At 40.0% G+C, this 18813-nt stretch overlaps 1 protein-coding gene and 1 long non-coding RNA gene across 2 annotated transcripts in view; both read right to left on the reverse strand.

Moving 5' to 3' along the window:
- Positions 1–18813, reverse strand: part of sestd1 (SEC14 and spectrin domain containing 1) — a 180414-nt gene that overhangs the window by 142207 nt on the left and 19394 nt on the right. The gene's annotated exons all lie outside the window — the stretch shown is intronic.
- On the reverse strand, positions 12729–14746 carry LOC134293913 (uncharacterized). The gene is made up of 2 exons (XR_010000878.1): positions 14380–14746; positions 12729–13223 (listed from the first exon to the last, which is right to left on the reverse strand). It is a non-coding gene; the product is annotated as an uncharacterized LOC134293913 (long non-coding RNA).

Below are 18813 nucleotides of genomic sequence, written 5' to 3' on the forward strand. Positions count from 1 at the left end.
TGTAGACACCTCCAAAGTCATGTGGCCAGCATGACTGCATGGAGCCCCGTTACCTTCCCACCGGAGCGGTACCTATTGATCTATTTACATTTGCATGTTTTCAAACTGCTAGGCTGACAGAAACTAGGACTAACAGTGGAAGCTCACCCCGCTCCCTAGATTAGAGCCACTGATCTTTCAGTCAGCAAGTTCAGCAGCTCAGCGGTTTAATTCGCTATGCCACCGGGTGCTCGGAATTGTGTGTAATTCTCATTTAAATGCCAATTCATTTAATAAAAAGTTACAACATTCAGAAAACAGCAGCAATCATAAAACCAATACAGAAGGGACAAGACTACAAAGCCAAGAGAAGGAATCAGTGCCCATCTATTTATTTGCTATATTAATATCCCAGTTTTTCCTCTAAGGTGTTCAAGGGAGCTGAAATGGTCCTCCTCCCAGATATTACTCTTACAATCACCTTGTGAAGTACATTAGGTTGAAATGTAGTTATAGGATAAGGCTGAATGTGGATTTATTTGCACTATCACACTCACGCAAGCATGGGTCCTCAGTCTATCTCTGCAGACCAAGATACTGAAGATGCTTTGTCAGCTAATCTGTTATCTGTCTGGAGATTCCTCACATCTTCCTCTAAACTTATGATCAATACAATTGTCTAATCAAGCAGAATTAGCATCAATACTTCACTTAAGCATTATTGAGTAGTTTGAGTCTTAGGACATAAGTGTGTTTCAAGCTGCCCATTGACCTACGGCAACCCCATGAATTTCATAGGGTTTGCTTAGGCAAGAAGTACTCAGAGGTGGTTTTGCCAATTCTTTCCTTAGAAATCTGGCCTATAATACCTGGTATTTATTGTACTAAACAGAAATAGCCCCACTTGGCTTTCAAGATCAAATGGCTTTTATAAAGCCAGCTTGGGCCCCTTCCACACAGCTGAATAATATCCCACATTTTCAGCTTTGAACCAGAATATATGGCATTGTGGACTCAGATAACCCAGTTCAAAGCAGATATTGTGGGTTTCTCTGCCTTGATATTCTATGTTATATGGCTCTGTGGAAGGGCCCTTGGTCTCCCTTGCTCTAGGAACCAGAAATCAAACTAAACTAGAATTTTCTGTCTTGTATAGAGATGCTAAGGACTCAACTGAGAATGTTTTGCATGCACAACATGTGCTCTACCTCTGATCTATGGCCTTTCCTGTGGAAACTATTTCCTTGGGCACATGAGGGCAGTTTATAATATTGGCAAGACATAAGAGCTTGATTTCTTAAATAAATGATGGCATTAGAAGATGGCTCCAGATCAGATGCACACTTATACATTTAAATAAAGCTCATTAAACATTAACATAAAAGACTGTCATTAGAAAATATGCTCTTTGCCATGTTCTCATTCTAGAATAAAGCCTATATTTTCTCAGCTGAATTTTGGTTAGTTCATAAATAAAAATAACCCTGGAGGATGTGTGATTCCCATAGCCATGAGTAAAATTATTACTATCTGAAAGATATGAGATGACAGGTGAACAGTGAGGATGAAGTTACTTATACATAACATTACACAACGGTTAAAAAAATATTTAAATAAGTAATATTAATACTAGGGAAAGTACTGGGGAGGGTACAATTCTATTCTTACAATAAATAAATGCAGGGGCACTTATTTTCTAACTTTAAAAATAAATCCTCTACAAATAAAAGAAACATCAATTTTAAATGTTGTCAAATGTGTCCATTTCTATTGGGCTCCAGCACATCAGCATTCCTTTTGCAATGCCCTTTCCAAAAGCTGGATATCCCCGGAGAATGTCCCATTCCTGGGAGTGCTTCTGTTTACAGAGTTCTGTCTTCTGTGTTGATATTTCCCAATTTCTATAGTCTGAGATATTTTATTTGTTCGTTTTTGATATGATTATATACACTGTGTTTGATCCTTCTTGAGGGACTCTGTGGCTTTCTGTCAGCCAACAGTAATAGAAATAACCTGATGTTCACTTCAAATCTCAAATAGTAGAAAAACAAATAATTTTCCAGGCACGGGCATGAGCAGGTGCCCACAAGCACACCTATACCTCCCTCCATGTGTGTTTGTGTGTATATGTAGAAAGAGAGATGTTAGGGCACCTTGCTTAGTGAAAAACATCTGATGTTCTCAACAGCTTTTCTATGGATTTCCTCCCAGTGCACAATGCAGCCAAATTTCATTAGTCCATCTGCCTAGGAGGATTCAAGCGTGTATTGCCTTGGGGACACAGTCTCCTGCATACCAAATGTACATGCTAATGTTAGCTGATGGAGATGCAGTGATCACGGGGAATCTTGCAGAAATTTGAGAGTCATCACATTTGCTGTAAGGACTGCAATATTGTGAGGACAGATTATACAGGTATTAGATGTCACCAGGTTATGTATTACTCGCTGCAAATTATGAGAAGGCTGAGCATTAGAAGATAAGATGCATGAATTTATGAATTGGGCTAGAAAATTATGTCCCAATGAAGCACTAGCTTTGAGATTTACTAAGTATAGGAAAGTATGGACTAAGTTTTGACTACAAATGCCTGTCAGGACCCAGGCTGCAGAACACCAATAACCATGCGCAGAGGCCAGACTCTATCTAATATCTTTATTAAAGAAATATATAAAAACAATAAAAACAAGTGAAGGATATAGTTCAGAAGCAGACCTTTCAGATAAGGTCAAATATAGTCCAGAAATGTATTGTCCAATACAAGATATTAGAGTTCAAAGTTTTAATCCACTTGACCGAAACACACACTTTGCCAAGCAATAGTGTGGGGAAATAACAGAGTCTTTAAAGTCCAATGAAGCTTGACAACAAGGCTGAATAAACTTGATTCTCGACTAGATCCTTGACTGGAGGCAAGATGAACATGAAGCATGAAACATAGTCCGTGGTAAAAACATGAGACAAAGGCAAGGCTTGAAACTTGATCCGGGAAGCAAGGAACTGGGATTACGAAGTCCACACACGATCTCTCTCCTCAAGCTGATCAATTGACTCCGCAAAGTATCCCTGGCGCTAAGCACCTATATTGGGTCTCGTTTTCCCGCCAAGAGAACTCTTTCCCTAGAGAACGAGAAGCGAAACCCAACTCTGTCCAGATGCATGACTCCTTAGAATTTCCCAAGGGAAGCAGGCCTAATCAGCCATTTGTTTGGCAGCGATTCTCAGGCTTCTGCGATTAGCCTCCCTGACTCCCCTATCTTTGGTATAATTGTCCCTCCGGGAAAACGGGGGGGGGGGGGGAGTTCTGTCCAAGGCCTGTTTGGCTGGATTCTTGTGGGCAAATATCAACATCCTGCAGGTGAAGAGGCTCCGGCTCTGGCTGAACCGGCGAAAATCCCATGTTTTCCTCTTCGTCTGTCACAATAGTACTAGGAACAGGACTACAAGGCCCATGAGTCATCACAGCCAGAAATCTTAAACATCCTGACCATTAGTGATTCTGGGAGATGTAGTAAAATGAAGATGGCTCCAGATCAGATGCACACTTATACATTTAAATAAAGGTCATTAAACATTAACATAAAAGACTGTTATTAGAAAATATGCTCTTTACCATGTTCTCATTCTAGAATAAACCCTTTATTTTCTCAGCTGAATTTGGGTTAGTTTTTGGCCCACAACTCCCAGAAATCTCAGCCAGTTTACCAGCTGTTAGGATTTCTGGGAGTTGAAGGCCCAAAACATCTGGGGACCCCAGGTTGAGAACCACCGTTCTATGGTTTCTCAACCTGTGGGTCCCCAGGTGTTTTGGCCCACAACTCCCAGAAATCTCAGCCAGTTTACCAGCTGTTAGGATTTCTGTGAGTTGAAGGCCCAAAACACCTGGGGACCCGGGTTGAGAACCACCGTTCTATGGTTTCGCAACCTGTGGGTCCCCAGGTGTTTTGGCCCACAACTCCCCGAAATCCCAGCCAGTTTACCAGCTGTTAGGATTTCTGGGTGTTAAAGGCCACAACATCTGGCGACCCATAGGTTTAGAACCACTGATCTAGAAAATGCCCAGTGAGGACATATTTTGTCAGTCGTGTATACATGCATCCGTGGATATGGGGTCCAAGTTATATTTTATGTTTTACAAGAGAGTCAACAAATTGCAGAAACCATAATTGGTTTCCTTGTGGTGTGAGTGTGCAGGTTTTCTGAGTACCCAATAGAGGTTGATAGACACGTGGCTAATTTCATTTCCATTGATTAAAGTGAGAGAACAGGGCAACCAATGCCAACTTGAAGTGTGTGACTGAATAAGATGTGTTAATAATTCAGAACTCTTAATTGTAAAATGTTGACACTATAATATGAAAAGGCTTCTGCTTTAAATGTCAATAGGGATTCTTATTATAAATTTAAGGAAATATGTGTGAGGATTCTGTTAAGATTTGTAATTTCACCCTTGATAAAGCCCACAGTAAGGTAGGATAAGACTCATAGCATCTAGATATTATATGTGAAGGCAAGTCATAACTTCAGAGAAGGAGAAAGAATGCCTTACATTTTCATGTGCCATTTTCAGCTGAAGTTTCTACAACCAAATCAGGCCTCTATGTTAAGACTGAAGAACACATAAGGTCTCCTAAAATATTGGAAACTCTGAAAAGTAACCTGAAGAGGGATAATTGGAGAAACCAGTAGCTTTAGTCACTGACTTCAGTCTCCTAATTTCATGTGAAATAGAGGGAGAAAGAGCCAGTGTGGTATAGTGGTTTGAGCTTTGGAGAATTGGCCATGGAAGCCCACTGGTTGATCTTGGGACCTCATCACACTAGAGCTTGGATCCACTTTAAATCCACTTTAAGGAAGGGCCTTTAAACAGCTCAGCCAGACAGGTCCTGGGTCTCACCAAACTACATAGTCCAGAATTCTGCAAGAGGCAGAAACCGGATTTAAAGTGGATTCATGCACTAGTGTGATGAGGCAGTTGGACAAGTCACTGATATGTTCGCTGATATGTTCATAAATTGGAAATGACTTGAAATCATACAACAACAACAACAACGGGGAACAAAAACATAATTACTTTCCTAGTTCCTAACAACGTATGTTCTGATGGCTTTCACCCTGCAAATTTAGTAGAGATTTGAAAGGGGACCTGCAGACATGTGTTGTACATTTACAGATTTTTCACTGCATCAGAAATCCTGGGTCAAAATATAATGAGTTACAAGCAATATAGCTAACTATAATTACAGTAGAGTCTCACTTATCCAAGCCTCGCTTATCCAAGCTTCTGGATAATCCAAGCCATCCAAGCCATATATCGTGATATTTTGGTGCTAAATTCATAAATACAGTAATTACAACATAACATTACTGCGTATTGAACTACCTTTTCTGTCAAATTTGTTGTATAACATGAAGTTTTGGTGCTTAATTTGTAAAATCATAACCTAATTTGTTGTTTAATAGGCTTGTCCTTAATCCCTCCTTATTATCCAAGATATTCCCTTATCCAAGCTTCTGCCGTCCCGTTTAGCTTGGATAAGTGAGACTCTACTGTAGCTACTTCAGGAGAAAAGGAGGCCTCATCTACACACTGCCATATAAAACCCAGATTATCTGTTTTGAAGTGGATTATATGATAGTGTAGACCAGGGGTCCTCAAACTTTTAAAGCAAAGGGCCGGTCCATGGTTCCTCAGAGTGTTGGGGGGGGGGGGGGGAAACGGGACTATAGTTTGAAAAAATAAATAAATACAAACTAATTCTTATGTACACTGCACATGTCTTATTTGTAGTGCAAAAAAATATGAAAGAACAATATAATATTTACAAATAAGAACAATTTTAACCAACATAAGCTTACCAGGATTTCAATGGGAATTGTGGGCCTGCTTCTTGCTGATGAGATAGTTAAGTTAATTAGAATTGTTGTTGCTGTTGTTGTGTGCTTTCAAGTCATTTCAGACTAAGTCTAAAACATAGGGTGGGGGCCAGATAAATGACCTTGGAATCGACAGAAAAGGCAGTCCAAAACACGGTAATGTTATGTAGTAATTACTGTATATATGAATTTAGCACCAAACATTGAAATATATTGAAAACATTGACTACAAAACATTGGCTACTAACAAATTGACTACAAATAAAGACAGAATTGCATAAAATGAACTTAAAGTAGCAACATGGTTGGAAATTAAATCCATAAAAAGTTCAATCCTTGCTGCCTAGAGAAACAGCTGTGGACCGGGGCGGGAGGCAAACTGCGTTGGATAATCCAGAATGTTGGATAAGCGAATGTTGGATAAGTGAGACTCTACTGTAATCCAGTTCACATAAAATGGATTACAGTAGACTTTTGCGGGTATTAGGGTGCAAAATTGTAATAAAAGTGGAAAAAACATAAATGTTTGAAAAATCCTGGTATTTTTTAACCTGAGAGAACACCTCTAGGAATCTCTACATCCTGTAGTACAACTCTGTGGCCAACCTCAGGTGGAAGTTGACCATCCAGAGTACTTGTGCCAGAGTACCTATAAATGCCTAAAAAGAATATTAATCAAATCCATGAATATCAAATCCACGAAAGTTAAACTCACAAATGTGGAGTGCTGACTTTACTTCTAGATACAGAGTTGTTTGAAATCTCCATGGTCTCTTACACTTCTGGATCATCCTATGAAGCAGAGGAGAGCCTTGCTTCACACAGGCAGAGTGGATTGAGCATCCTCCCCATTCTCTGTCCACAATCCGGGCCACAGCCACAAAGTTCAGTCAAAGTCTCCCTTGTCTTTGATGCTTAATGCCTACTCACCAATCCCCAAGGAGGAAAAGTCATTGGTTGCTCTATGTGTTGCAAAAAAATAAAATAAATCTCATTTGTAAAAAATAACCAGATGATGTTGTCTGTTTCACAGCACATACAGAAGCAATTTGTGTCACAAACAGAAATATTTTCTCCTATCTAAATGTTGCATTCTTTTTATGCCATAATGCATTGCAATGACAATAAAATTACCATATTTGAAAGGACATGTAGATTTATGCATTAGCTTTAATACAAAGAATATAACGCACAAAACAAAAAACAAAACAAAAGGGAAACGTGAAATAAAGCTATACATATACAGTAGAGTCTCACTTATCCAACAAAAATGGGCCGGCAGAACGTTGGATAAGCGAATATGTTGGATAATGAGGAGAGATTAAGGAGAAGCCTATTAAACATCAAATTAGGTTATAATTTTACAAATTAAGCACCAAAACGTCATGTTATACAACAAATTTGACAGAAAAAGTAGTTCAATACGCAGTAATGCTACGTAGTAATTACTGTATTTACGAATCTAGCACCAAAATTTCATGATGTATTGAAAACATTGATTACAAAAAAGCGTTGGATAATCCAGAACGTTGGATAAGTGAATGTTGGATAAGTGAGACTCTACTGTATAAAGATTTACACACCTATATAACTAAGACTCCTTCTACACTGCCATATAATCCAGATTATCAAAGTAGATAATCCACATTATCAGTTTTGAACTGCATTATCTGAGTCTACACTGCGATATAATCCAGTTCAAAGAAGATAATCCACATTATGAGTCTACACTGTTATATAATCCAGTTCAAAGCAGATAAACTGGATTTGATATGGCAGTGTAGAAGGGGCCTTAAATTAATGCTGAACTAAAACTCAAACTCAGTACTAAAACATTACATTAAAATAACACACACTATCTAACTAGGAGACTAAGCACTAATACCAAAGAATTTGTATGTCCCCCTCCAATCTAGACTGTAATGAAAAGAGAAGGAGAAAAGCTGAAAGAAAATAAAATAGTATTTATCACTACAGATCCCACTACAATTTGCTAGTAACCATAGCCAATAATTATTCATGGTTAGTTTTCTCATTGCTGAGAGAGTCCATCAATGTATTATTGAAGGCTTTCATGGCCAGAATCACTAGGTTGCTGTGAGTCTTTCGGACTGTATGGCCATGTTCCAGAAGCTTTCTCTTCTGACATTTCGCCCACATCTGTGGCAGGCATCCTCAGAGGTTGTGAGGATCCTTACAACCTCTGAGGATGCCTGCCACAGATGTGGGCAAAACGTCAGGAGAGAAAGCTTCTGGAACATGGCCATACAGCCCGGAAGACTCACATCAACCCAGTCCATCAATGGTTTCCAGTCTTTCAGCAGATTTCATGTTCTGATTAAAGAGTGGACCTCTGGACGTAAACGGAAGAATTTATGGTATAACAGATTTTTTTTTTTGGAAAATTGCATCTTCAAATAAAAGAGTATGCACAGTCAGATCTCCAGAGACAATAGTGAACAACATAAAAGACCTATGATTGCCCTGTTGTCTATAGCATTGTGCAGTCTGAATAATGATTAGTCAAACTGTTTACCCAGTTTCATTTTCCCTACTCTTCCTGTAGGCCAGAGGTCCGTGTAGACAAAAATTGTCTTTCTATGTGTTCCAATCATTAATAAATAAGATTTTCTGTTGCAAGAGACCTTTTTTTGGCAATCAGGTCCTATATCTCAAACTCTGAGGGAAAGAACCAGCGTGGTTATCGGGACAGAACAGCAGACCAATTGGCCTGCTTAAAGAAAGCATTCCTCAGAGTCAAGCTCAGAGAAGGCACTTTGAGGAGCTCCCTTGGATAGTTGCTTTCCTGTTGATCAATCTAGAGGAAAAAGGACAAAACCACAGTGCAGCAGAAAATCAAGGTTAAAAAAGCAGCTTGTAGCCACAGAAATCCCTGTATATATAGACAGTTCAATAATCAGCTTCAAAAAAGTAATACCAAATAGCATTTACTAAGGATTAGGGTGAGCTATGATGTGATCTGACCTAGAAGGACGTGCTAACCTTAAAAAAACTCTGCAACCTACCATATAGATTATTTGGAGAGAAGAAAGAACATAGAGAAGCTTTCAGATTTGCCTAGGAACATTTCCAGTCTATAAATGGGGAAAGTGTATTCTTGTAATCCAAGTATCCTCTTCTTATTAAATAAGCTAGGAGTCAGTGGTCACTATAATTATTACTATACATATTATATATTATATGGAGCCCCGGTGGTGAAGTGTGTTAAAGCACTGAGCTGCTGAACTTGCAGAATAAAAGGTCCCAGGTTCAAACCCAGGTTCATGAGCGGCCGCTGTTAGTTCCAGCTTCTGCCAACCTGGCAGTTCGAAAACATGCCAATGTGAGTAGATCAATAGGTACCGCTCTGGCAGGAAGGTAACGGCGCTCCATGCAGTCATGCCGGCCACATGACCTTGGAGGTGTCTACGGACAACGCCGGCTCCTCGGCTTAGAAATGGAGATGAGCACCAACCCCCAGAGTCAGACATGACTGGACTTAACGTCAGGGGAAACCTTTACCTTTTTATATTATATATTATTGCTCATTTCTATTGTATGTATATAACTATATATAGAAAGAGAGAGAGAAGGAGAGCATACAAATATTATAAGCAAAAATATACCATAAGAATATTGTATTATAACCAAAAATTCTGTATAGTCTGGTATAAGACACAACTGAACTCTGAACCAAAAAAAAATTGCTCTCAGTTGACATGTGGTCACAAGCAATGATAAAAGGGTGGACTGTGTGTCAAATATATAGGTTCTAGGAAAAATACAGAATGGTTAAAACTAGAGTGGGTTGTTGAAATAATCCAGTGGTTCTCAACCTGGGGTTCCCAGATGTTTTTGGCCTACAATTCCTAGAAATCCCAGCCAGTTTACCAGCTGTTAGATTTCTGGGAGTTGAAGGCCAAAAACATCAGGGAACCCCAGGTTGAGAACTCACTGAAATAATCGCTAAGCGAGGAAACGCCTGTACAAGCAATGTTGCAGGATACAATCAACCATTTCAACTTATACTGGTCCATGTTTAACCAGGATGGGTTGGTCTAAGGAATTTCTAAGTATCTCCCTTCCAGTTTGACTGGTAGCAAAATATTGTTGCCTCTCTATTGCAACAAGTAGAGGGAGTAGCAGAAACAACGGGTTCTTTACCTAAAGTAGCTACTAGCTATCTTCCCAAGACTTGAAAAGGAAAATATTCAGGACTGGGTTGATAATGCCGCAAGCTCACCTATATGTCTTCAGTTTCCCTCTTTCCCCTTTACTTGCATGAAACAGTGTGACAGGGCTAGAAAAAAACCAGGAAATGTTTTCCTTGAAAAGTGCTGTCAAGTCTCAGAAAATAATTGATTTGGTTCCAGGATATCCAAATCCATGGATTCTCAAATCTTTGTATTCTTAATTTCCATTTAATACAGTGGCATAATTTATGCTCTTTATGTGAAATGTAAAAAAAAAAATCTTTTGGTATTTTATGAGTGTTGTTGTGTATTTCCAAGCTGTGGCTGGTGAAGTTTGTGGATGCAGAATCCATGGATACAGAGGACTGACAATACTTATCAACTAGTTGCCAAATAGGGAATGGAGTCAGAAAACTGTGAAGATGAATACAGCAATACTTCATTCATGCAGCATTTTCCATAGACACCCACCATATAGAAATCTGGATGAGTTTTGGTCCAGGGTTTATTCCAGATTCAGTCTCTCACACTCCATAATCCAGAATGGCTGAGGCATCTCTGAGAGATTCTGGTAGGTCTGATCTTAAGTTTTACTTTGCTCCTAAAGTTCTTCTTAAGAATACACATTCCACTAAATCCGTTTCTTTGCATTTTTGTAGGCTCCAGGTTATCTTGGAAATGTTCATATACATTAACACCCTTTCCGCTTTTTAAAGAAGCACACACAGAGCATATGTGTCCTGACACTTTGCAGATGAAAAGCATTATAATATAAACAACTTTCTTTCCCTTCCTCACTCCCCCCTCTCTCAAAAACTAAATTAAAAAGAACTTCCTGAAAAGATTACTCCAAATTACCACTAGCACTGCATCCCCCACACATTTGAACAAGATCTCTTTGCAGACCTTCTAATCTCTCATTTACATGAAGAACTAAACCACCAGCATAATCTGGTTTTGGTTTGAGGTTTCTGGCTGCTGTCCCAGCATGCTCCCCCTGCTCCTTGGCAAAGGGCTTTGAACAGGCTCTGCACGTTTTGGGGACTTTAAATAGAAATCCTTTGACTGCAAAGCCATTTAGGGAAAAGAGGAGGAAGAGCAGAACAGTCCAATTCAGAAGGGCTGATAAATTAGGGGCAGTCTTTCCAGACACTGAAAACAATAGTACACAATAATATCAAATAATGGAACCAAAGGGCAAGATAGGACCTTAAAAAGCATCTTGTCATCTAATCCTCTTGCACCAAGCAATTCCAAAGAAAATATTCACATCCATGTTTCATTTTGCTGTTGTAGTGATTTCAGCTAAGACTGTGGTTAAGAGGATCTGTGCCCGGCAAGTGTAAGCTAAACCAGAATGGCCAGGTCAGAGAAACAAATTCATCAGATTGAAAACAAGCCACAGAGGTTTATCACAATTCAGTGATAAGGGACCCAAAGACAATCAATTTGCTTCAAAATGTACAAGCATAATGTCTTATACCAGTGGTTCTCAACTTGTGGGTCCCCAGATGTTTTGGCCTTCAACTCCCAGAAATCCTAACAGCTGGTAAACTGGCTGGGATTTCTGGGAGCTGTAGGCCAAAACACCTGGGGACCCAGATGTTGAGAACCACTGTCTTATACAGTTCTGACAACCATTCAAACCTCCCTCTCCCTCTCCTGATTAGCTGGAAAGGAGGCTGATTTGGATCTGGGTCAGAATTGACGTCATCAGAATTTTCAGCCATCACCCCCAGATGGGGTTTTCCTTTGCGGGGAGAATGGAGGCTGGGGATTGATTGGAGATGCAGATATGCCCCCTGGGTGGGTGTGATCTGGGAGAAAACAATACCACTTATATGTTGAGGAGCTCTTGATTAGTGTCAGGGTCTGTGCTGAAGATGATGAAGGACCTTTCTGTTCAACATCTGCGTCAGCAGCAGAATTGGAGCAGCAACCTGACCCTGAAGAAACTAGCTCTGTAGAGTTGATTCAGGAGCCCCCGGGTAGTACAGAGGATGAGTTACAGCAGGATCAAGAACTCTCAGAGGAAGAGCAAGAGTTAAGCATCCCAGCTTGGCTACAGTTAAAGACCAATGCCATCCAGCTGTGAAGATCTAATCGGTTGGCCCAAAGAAGGGCCAACTGGTGAGAGCATTCAGGAAAGTGGCATAAAAGAGCTGGGAGTTTAAAGTGGTAATTCACTGAGAGCAAGGATTCTGAAATAACACAGCCTGAACCTCTGTTCATGTACTCTTGTTTTGGACCTGGTGAATTCATGACACTTTGTAATAATAATAATAATAATCATCATCATCATCAGGTGGCAGAGGACTCTTACAAGTAAAACAAGCAGTCAAAGAAGAAGAACATGCCCTGACAGATTGAACTTCAAAGACTCTGACAGAAATCAGTACAGGTGGTCCCGGTGGTGATGGGCACACTGGGTGCTCTGCCAAAAGATCTCAGCCAGCATTTGGAAACAATAGACATTGACAAAATCACGATCTGCCAACTGCAAAAGGCCACCCTACTGGGATTTGCACGCATCATCCGAAAATACATCACACAATCTAAACACTTGGGAAGTGTTCGACTTGTGATTTTGTGATACGAAATCCAGCATATCTATCTTGTTTGCTGTGTCACACTATGTCGTTGTGTCAATAATAATAATAATAATAATAATAATAATAATAATAATAATGACAGCTTTATTCTTGTATCCTCCCCGAAGGAACATAGTAACATAGGTTAAAAAACACTACATGAGTTAAAACAATATAAACAAAATAAATAGAAAAACAGCATAAAACACATAAAACACAACAATTACTTTCAAACCTGGCCACAAATACAGCATGCGAGGGTTAACTAGTGCAGGACTAAGTAGGATTCATGGGAAGTACAGGGACGATCAAGGATAGGGCAAGAGGAACTATCTCATTTGGTCGGCCTCTCTTCTTTTTTCCTTCCTTTTCCCCCAGCATCGTGATCTTTTCCAAGTTTTCCTGTCTCCTCATGATGTGGCCAAAATACTTCATCTTTGCCTCTAATATCCTTCCCTCCAGGGAGCAGCCGGGCATTATTTCCTGGAGGATGGACTGGTTGGATCTTCTTGCGGTCCAAGGCACTCTCAGGATATTCCTCCAGCACCAGAGTTCAAAAGCGTCTCATCAAGTTACCAAAAATCTAAAAATGTGGGGTAGAGATAATGTGCAATGAGAAATTGTAAACAAACTGCCTAACTGGCGAGGCTATTCACTCAAATGCGTTTTTAAATCCTTACAGAAGGTGGACAATAAATATGCCAGTCTGATTTCCCTGGGGAGGGGTCCAGAGTCAAGGGGCCACCACCGAGAAGGCTCTCTCCCTCGTCCCCACCAACCACGCTTGTGACGGAAGTGGGAGCGAGAGAAGATCCTCCCCGGAAGATCTTAAGGCTCGTGTGGGTTCATAGGGGAGGAGGTGATCACGGAGATAAGCAGGTCCTGAACCATTGAGAACCACTGCCCTATAAGACAAGAAAACTTTATTCTAAGGAGAGAAGCCCTCCATTGAACAGAATTACTACTGAGCATTCGCCAGAATGTTAATATATATATATAAACCACAGTAGCACATGATATGGAGCAATCATCATTTCCAATTCCACAGTGTTGTTTGTTTGTTAGTGTGTGTATACCCTTTGAAATGACAAGCCAGGAAAAGGCAACATTAGCAAATCTGCCTGAAGACAAGATTTCCATTATTGAGATTGATGTATGTGTTTCAGGTGTCTTGTACTTCTTTGAAATTGTGCACAAAGGAACAAATTCTCTTCCACCAACTTCCAGTGCAGCCTTGATACAGTAAACAAATACTGGGTTGTTCTCTTGCTTTGTTGCCCTTCCAGAAAAGCAGGAATAGTGTGGTTACTATTTTCTTACTGAAGAGCAGAGGATTCTGGAGAATTCATTGCTTTCCAAAAACAGCCGTGTCTTGGGCTGGCTTAGGTGAGAAACTCTTGCATGTTAGGATAATCAAACCAACTCCAGTAATTTAATTTGTTGGCAGAACTATGCCTTGAAACTCTTGCTTGCAGTCAACTCCATTCATATGTTGATACCCAGTTTTCTTACTCATTCTTGTGTGTTGAGCATAATGTATAAACATATCATCTGTGCTAGCTAGATAAAAACCATGGCTTGTGAAAACTCTGGGAATAGTTATTATGGAACAGAACTACAATCTTATCTCCACCTTTGTGTGTTGCAGCTTAAACCGAAAGCTGAAAAAGCTGTATTATTAACAGTTGGATTTTGGCTACTATGGAGAATGCCAGCAAAACAGTTTTGCCTGTTCTTACCCAGTGAAGTTCCATGAAGACGTCTTCCCATTTGAGGCAGAAAGCAGAGAGAATCATCTTCTTATCTTAGCATTTGGTGCCTTTCCAGTTTAAAGAAAAAATAATTATTTATTCACCCCGTCTCACGTGATGGACTCCATCTGTTTCTAGACAAATCTTCCATTTACTGAGCTATCACATGAGGGTGTAGTCTCCGCCCATACCACTTAAGTCCCTGCAAACTCTGCCGCTCACTGTCTGAATATCAAAAAGTCCATGCTCATCAACAAGAATCAGTCCAACAAAGGTAAAGGAGACTGACAGTCAAAGTTCAGTCCAAAGGTCCAAGTTTGGCAGTCTCACCAAATACAAGCAGTAGTCCCACCCTGGCCACATTCTATAAAGACTTGAAAACATTGATGTTTCAATGCACTTTTGAATAAATCAGCTTGCACTATCACCATACAGTCTTAATTTCCTCTTGTTGGTTCCAGCACTTTATCTCACGTCTGGTCCTATCATCCGTAATTTGCACAAGCCTACCCTTCCCATGCAATTTGAATAGCCCCACTCTTGTCTTATAGTGATAACATTATGTGATGTATTTTAAGATGTTTTAAATTATTTGTTCTGTTATGCAATTTTATTTCATATTTTGTATTGTGTTTTAATTGTATGTTGAACTTCTTGTTCTCTGGGCATCGTCCCCATGTAAGTCGCCCCAAGTCCCTTTGGGGAGATGGAAACGAGTAATAAGAAATTATATTATTATTATTATTATTATTATTATTATTATTATTATTATTAATTGACACTATGACATAGTCTGACACAGCAAACAAGATAGATATGCTGAATTTCGTATCACAAAATCACAAGTTGAACATTTCCCAAGCGTTTAGGACTGTGTGATGTATTTTCAGATAACGCACGCAGAGCTCAGTAGAATGGCCTTTTGCAGTTGGCAGATCGTAATTTTGTCAATGTCTATTGTTTCCAACTATGTGCCAATAATAGTTGTTGTTATTTTATTATGACACAGCTAACAAGCACAATGTCTATTGTTTCCAAATGCCAGCTGAGATCTTTTGGCATGGCACCCAGTGTGCCCATCACCACCAGGACCACCTGCACTGGTTTCTGCCAGAGTCTTTGAAGTTCAATCTTAAGGTCCTGATAGCGGCTGAGTTTTTCCTGTTGTTTTTCGTCAATGCGACTGTCGCCTGGGATGGCAACATCAATGATCCAAACCTTTTTCTTTTCCACAACTGTGATGTCTGGTGTGTTGTGTTCCAGAACTTTGTCAGTCTGGATTCGGAAGTCCCACAGTATCTTTGCGTGCTCATTTTCCAATACCTTTGCAGGTTTGTGATCCCACCAGTTCTTTACTGCTGGCAGGTGGTACTTGAGGCATAAGTTCCAATGAATCATTTGGGCCACATAATTGTGCCTCTGTTTGTAGTCAGTCTGTGTGATTTTCTTACAGCAGCTGAGGATATGATCATTGGTTTCGTCAGCTTCCTTGCACAGTCTGCATTTTGGGTCATCAGCTGATTTTTTGATCTTGGCCTTAATTGCATTTGTTCTGATGGCTTGCTCCTGGGCTGCAAGGATCAGGCCTTCTGTCTCCTTCTTCAGGGTCCCATTCGTGAGCCAGAGCCAGGTCTTCTCCTTATCAGCTTTTCCTTCAATTTTGTCAAGGAACTTTCCATGCAATGTTTTGTTGTGCCAGCTGTCAGCTCTAGTTTGTAGTGTGGTTTTCTTGTACTGGTTTTTTGTCTGCTGTGCTTTGAGGAGTTTCTGATTTTTGACTTCAATCAAAGCAGGTTCTTCACTTTGCTTTACATATTCTGCCAGGGCATGTTCTTCTTCTTTGACTGCTTGTTTTACTTGTAGGAGTCCTCTGCCCCCTGATCTTCTAGGCAGATATAGCCGGTTAACATCACTGCGAGGGTGCAGTGAATGATGAATGGTCATGAGTTTTCTTGTTTTTCTGTCCAAGTTGTCCAGTTCTGCCTGTGTCCAATTTATAATGCCAACAGTATATCTTATGACAGGTATGGCCCAGGTGTTTATGGCCCTGATGGTGTTGCCTCCATTGAGCTTGCTTTTGAGAATTTTTCTGACCCTTTGTATGTATTCTTTATTGATCACAGTCTTCACATGTTCATGCTTGATGTTGTCCAGCTGTAATGTGCACAGATATTTATAGGCCTCTGGCTGGTGACACTTTATTGTTTGGCCATTAGGCATATTTATGCCCTCACTTTCAATGATTTTTCCCTTCTTCAATGCCACTGTCGAACATTTGTCCAAAACAAACTCCATGCTGATATCAGTGCTAAAAATTCGGACAGTGTTGGTCAAAGACTGGATTTCAGTTTCCGTTTTCCCCATACAGCTTCAGGTCATCCATGTACATCAGATGTGAAATTTTGTGAGATTTCTTAGATATTTGATAGCCAAGATTTGTTTTTTGTAAGATTGTTGACAGAGGAATCATGGCAATAATGAAAAGCAATAATGAAAAGCAGAGAGGACAATGAATCTCCCTGGAAAATTCCTCTTCTGATGTTGACGAGTCCATAGCTTTCATTTCCAACAAACAGTTCAGTTTTCCAGTGCTCCATCATGTTTTCAATAAAGGTGCCAACGTTTTTACAAATCCCGATGGCATCCAGGCACTTGATCCAGCTGTGTGGGAGTGAGTCAAAGGCCTTTTTGTAGTCAATCCACGTCATTATTATTGTTGTTGTTCTTGTTATTATTATTATTATTATTATTATTGTTGTTGTTGTTGTTGTTGTTGTGGGTCCCCAGGTGTTTTGGCCTACAACTCCCAGAAATCCCAGTCAGTTTACCAGCTGTTAGGATTTCTGGGAGTTGAAGGCTAAAACATTTGGGGACCCACAGGTTGAGAACCACTGCTATAAAAATAAAAAATAAAATAAAATTTGTTTATATATCACTCTATCTCCCTGAAGGGATTCAGGGTGGTTTCCAACATAGGTAAAATATTCAATTACCAATACAAAAACATACAACACAACCATAATAAAACATTGACATAATTACTGTGACACAACATACTCATACAAAATAAAACCAGTTCAATACTGACCCATTGGTAAAGTCCAATGGACAAGATTCCAAGGGATGGAAGGGCTAGCCATTATGAGAGGCTGGGCCAGGGCTAGTGCAACGAAGTAACATATGATGGAGAAGGGTAAGGTGCAACCGGTGGGTAAAGTGCAAACTGGATTTCTTGATCTCATGGCCTGTTGGGCCACTATAAGAGGGTTTGAATAGTCCAATGACATGTGGCAGGGCTGGGGAAGTGGGTCAAGTACAAACAGTGTCCTAGCCAGTGGCCAGAGCTAATCATTTTCAAAGGTGTGTTGGAACCACCTATAGGGATTTCTCCCTACATTTAAGTACATGGCAAGAAGACTAAAGAATGTGTGGTGTATATTTTGCTTGGAGGTGATGTCAGGGGAGAAAAGATGGAGGATTGTGACATCAGGGCATGGAGAATAAGGTGAGGTGACAGACTAATGCACATGAAAAAAGGAAATAATGTGAATAAATGGCTGTAGTAGGGAAAGTCAGAATGTGTATAGATAAACAAGCAGAAGGTGGAAAACCTTTAATAGCTGTAGACTTTTCTTTATTATGCACCACCATCTTCTCTAGTATGTCTCGAACGCTACCATTCCATGGCCGTTACTAAGCACTAAGCAGCCTGTTTGGTCCTCGTCACAGAGGAAATAATTCAGAACAGTGTATCATCAGTTATTACTCCCCTGAATCTGGAAAAGCATTCTAGGATGAATTATTTTGCACCTTAATAATTTTACAATATTTCAATTTAGGGAACATGGATTTCGGCACTGTGCAATGTCCCTCATAGATGTCTCAGTCTTATGACTTCAGTCTGCTTAATGATTCGTCTCCTTATCACCCTAATGAAAGATGCCCACACAGCTCCGAACAAGAGCTGTGGAATCTATCACAGTAACAGTCTGTGGTGTCACCCCGACCATAAGTGGCAATTTCTGTTCAAGAGAACATTAGCATCCAAATTATCTTGAGAAGATGGATATCATGACTGGGTGCCACTGGTGGAGTGTGAGCAGACTCCTTTACCCCCTGGATCATGTTTGGAACAACTAGGGCTGTATTGACAGTAGAATTAATGCAATTTGACAACACTTTATCTGCCACAGCTCAGGACTTTGGAAACTTAGGGTTGTAGTTTTACAAGATCTTTAAGCTTCTCTATCAAAGAGAGCTGGTGACTCCCCAAGCTACAATTCCCATGATTCCATAGCATTAAACCATGAGAGTAAAGTGGCATCAAATGGCATTTTTTCTAACATTTAGATCCACCTTAAGTGGATCAACTTGCTATTGAGTAGGGGGATCTGTGGAATTCAGAAACCTACAGATTTATGT

The sequence above is a fragment of the Anolis carolinensis genome, chromosome 1, assembly GCF_035594765.1.
Source record: "Anolis carolinensis isolate JA03-04 chromosome 1, rAnoCar3.1.pri, whole genome shotgun sequence".
Taxonomy (NCBI): domain Eukaryota; kingdom Metazoa; phylum Chordata; class Lepidosauria; order Squamata; family Dactyloidae; genus Anolis; species Anolis carolinensis.